The 4,450-nt window shown below is 32.3% G+C and overlaps 1 pseudogene; it reads left to right on the forward strand.

Annotated features, from left to right (window-relative positions):
- Positions 1-832: 832 nt before the first annotated feature.
- LOC114404222 lies at positions 833-4,228 on the forward strand (annotated as a pseudogene).
- The last annotated feature ends 222 nt before the right edge of the window (positions 4,229-4,450 follow it).

The following is a 4,450-nucleotide window of genomic DNA, read 5'->3' on the forward strand; positions in this document are numbered from 1 at the left end:
GTATTTAAATTTTCATTTTTTTTATTTTATTATTTAAAAAAATTGTGCCTCTCTTCCCCTAGTCGGGTATAATATGAATAATTAAATTTCTATATGAGCGAAAATATTTTGATTTAGATTGGGAGCGGTGAATAGGGGAAATTTCCTTTAAATTGTGTGAAGGTTCACTTTGATATCAATCAAGCATTTAGTTTGGAAAATTATTCCCGTAAATTAAAGGTCCTGTTTTAATTCCGCATATTTTTCAATTATTCTTAGGTAATAATTACACACACTGTTTCCATTTTTTTTTTAAAATAAATATCGAACGTTTTCATTTTTCAATCTGAAATCATTATGACATTATAATGCTGATGATATAATCTCTAATTTTTTAAAATTAATTTTCTGGAAACTTTATATGGTGCATACAAAATTAAAAAAAAAAAAAAAACAATGAATTTACGATAGACAAGTGGTCTATGATTACTCCAAAATGAAATATATAATTAAGTATTCCGAGATACTAAACGCTGAAAAGTGGTGGAACCCCTTCGCATTGGCAAGTGCTATATAAGTCACAGCCAGCCATTGATACGCATTTTTCAACAAACTCAAATTACAACATGGCACCATCATCAACGTTAACCCTATCCAAAGTTTCTTTGTTCCTTGTGTTGCTCTTCTTTGTTTCACTTTCTTCTTCCTATGCAACTTCTCGCCTCACCCATGACCGTGTCAATAAACCCACCAAAATCACGAGCAGAAAAGCTCATAAGAAGCCTTAACCTATCTCCAAAGGACCCAGTAAACATTGTTAAAGGTGATGACCTTGCTAATGGTTTTGTCCCAGGGAATATCGTGGGAGAAGAAGTTCTCGTTTCTTGGTGATTCTGGACCTTCTATTGAAGACCTTGGTCATCATGCAGGTTACTATTCACTTCCCTAAATTCCAAAGCTGCAAGGTAAATAATAGTACTATATTACTACCTTCGATCATGTACATACTTAATAATTATATTTCTTGATATGTTTGCAATGGCAAAGTGCGATGAGATGTGATGTGAATCCATGTGACGAGTCAAAGTGCTTTGCAACAACAACAACAAAAAAACAACTATTTTTCTTTGTAATGATTGATTAAGGTCAATAATTGTTGCACTGCTTTATTTCTTTTTCCATGTATTTGCCACTATTATATATATTGGTTTACACACCATTATTTTTTGGGCTTGTTAATTTATTCGACATATCGTGATAGATTCAAAGTGATTAAAGATCTTAGCGAATCTTTAAATTATCCTTCAAGCAATATGCTTGTGGATAAAATCTAATTTCGCGTCATATTCACGTAATATCATTATTCTATCACAGTATTGACCCAAAAAAATAATTCTATCACTGCATTTGATAAGGCTTTATTATTGTAATTAATCCGTGAATTTGGATATTTCTAAGTCTAATTATGACCACACATCCATTATTGGTTTGAAATTGGTTAATAAGGTTTTGTAGGATTATAAATATATATGTGTGTGTGTGAATTTAGATGATTCCAAGTTTAATTATTATCACACATTCATCATTTTAATTATAATTATTTCAAGTGCTGTATTTTCATTCTAATTATTTAGTTACTTTAAATTTTGTGTCCTATTTAATTAGTTACTCTCTAATACGTGATCCTGATCTAAATTTATATATATATATATATATATATATATATATATATATATATATATAATTGTTTTTCCTATGACATGCAGGATGTTCTACTTTTTCTTTGAATCACGGGAGCAACAAGGATGATCCAGTTGTCATATGGTTGACTGGAGGACCAGGGTGTGGAGGTGAATTGGCCTTGTTTTATGAAAATGGCCCTTTTCATATTGCCAACAACTTGTCCCTTGTATGGAATGATTTCGGTTGGGACCAGGTAATGAACAATTTTCAAGTTTCCTTCTTCTTATATGGAGATAATTTTTCACCGGTGGTTCAACCATAAAGCACATATAGTCATACCATTGGTTAAATTAGGGAATATAGTTGTTGCACCAAATTTTTTCTCACTCGCATCAACAAGTTTTTTTTCCTCTCATTGTCAGGCATCAAATATTTTATTTGTTGACCAACCTACCGGGACAGGTTTTAGTTACTCTTCTGATGCTAGTGACATTCGTAATGATGAAGTAGGCATTAGCAATGATTTATATGATTTCTTGCAGGTAATAATAGATATAAAGTCCCTTTTTCATCCTATTTATCTATTTGAATGTATAAAATTACCTTATATGCAAATTTATAGGTATTTTAATGATTTTTTTATTATTAGAAGTGAAATTTCTTCTTAATAAATTGAGTACAGATTATCCAAGTGAAATTTTAATTCTGATTAGAACTGTATTTAAATTGTCTTTTCTGAATCTGAATCCAAGATAATCTTGTTTTGTGTAAATATTAATAAGATGCCCTAAATTAATTTTACTATAATGACAGGAGTTTTTCAAGGCGCATCCTGAATTTGTTAAGAATGACTTTTACATTACCGGGAGAATCATATGCTGGACACTATGTTCCAGCTCTTGCATCCCGGGTTAACCAAGGAAATAAAGAAAATGAAGGAATTCATATCAACCTCAAGGTCTTACTCTATTTCTAATATAATTTATATTGGTTAATTAATTAGTTATATTGTCTTGGTTTTTCTTGTATTGATTCATTTGATATTAAACAACAGGGTTTTGCAATTGGTAATGGGTTAACAAATCCTGCAATTCAGTACCAAGCATACCCAGATTTTGCATTAGACAACGGAATAATTACAAAGGCTGAACACGACCAAATCAGCCAGTCGATCCCTGATTGTGAACAAGCTGCTAAACTTGCGGTACAAAACTCGAATTCTTTTCTCTTTATTATTCATGCATAATGCACACCCTTTTTACTAAATTATATTGTTCACTTTGTGGTATTGTTTGTGATTTGATTATTCAAGAAACTCAAGGTGGCAAAGTTGTGAGACTGCATTTAATATTTGTGATAGCATATTCAATAGTATCATGACCATTGCTGGTGACATTAATGTAAGTAATCATGAAAGAACAATGGTTTTTTTTTTTCTTTTATTATTTTTTCACTACTCAGTTCTGTTTGATTAGTGCATTGTGCTGATATATTCAAATTGCAGTACTATGACATCAGAAAGAAATGTGTAGGAGAATTGTGCTATGACTTGAAGGACGTGGAGACGTTGTTAAACCTGCAGAATGTGAAGAGTGCTTTAGGTGTGGCGGAAGATTTGACGTATGTTTCATGCAGTACAACAGTGTATAATGCTATGGGGCAAGATTGGATGAAAAACTTGGAAGTGGGGATTCCTTCTCTTCTTGAGGATGGAATCAAGTTGCTTGTGTATGCAGGGGAAGAAGATCTCATATGCAATTGGCTTGGTGAGAATGACTCATCAATCATTCGGAACAAATTTGTTTTGTGTGTGCCAGTAACACATTCCTTTTAACACATTATCGTCTCCTAATTAAAATTTGTTGAAAATTATAAAATAATGCGTGAGACAATAATTGAAAGTGTATGTATAAGAGTGTTAGAGAGTGTATTGTTGGCATTTCGCAATTTGTTTCTGTTGAAAAGCTGTGTATGTTAGATTATGTTAGATTGAGTTGTTGATGTGGTTTTCATTTTGGCAGGGAATTCAAGGTGGGTTTATGCCATGGAGTGGTCAGGCCAAAAGGCATTTGGAACATCTCCTACAGTGAAATTTGTTGTTGATGGTGCAGAAGCAGGGTCTCTGAATAGCTATGGACCTCTTTCTTTCCTTAAGGTATGTGTTAAGTGTTGTATTTTTGAGTGTGTGATAGTGTGACACTGTTAATTTCACTTTTGGTGACTTTTTTTAATGTGATACTATACAACAGGTATATGAAGCTGGGCACTTGGTTCCTATGGATCAACCAAAAGCTGCACTTCAGATGTTCAAAAGCTGGATGGGAGGGAATTTGACCTAACAAAAGGAGATTAGAGATAATTAATGTTCCTCATAATTCTTACATGAATAGTGATCATAATTATTTAGGGTCAATGATTTTGGGTATAATATATGGAGGGTGGAATTTATATTTTTCTCTGAACCATTCTGAGATTCCTGGTCTATATACTCTTTACTCGTGTTAACTATTTGTGCAATGTTCACCATTTCTGTATTTACTTCATATAAGAAAATTTCAATAAACAATTAACCATAGTCAGCATTATCCCAAGTGAATGATGTGGGATTCAATACTTTGCGATATTGTAAATTAGCAGTAAAACATGGTCAAAAACTAAAACAGAACAAGCCGTTCAAATGAACTGGACCATGGTCAAGTCATCTTTCTATCAAAAGAAAAATTATTATACTATAAAGATTTAAGAAATATGGAGCTCATATTACAAGCCATACCTATGGCTATGATTT

This window comes from Glycine soja, unplaced genomic scaffold (genome assembly GCF_004193775.1).
Source record: "Glycine soja cultivar W05 unplaced genomic scaffold, ASM419377v2 tig00009446_1_pilon, whole genome shotgun sequence".
NCBI classification, from domain to species: domain Eukaryota; kingdom Viridiplantae; phylum Streptophyta; class Magnoliopsida; order Fabales; family Fabaceae; genus Glycine; species Glycine soja.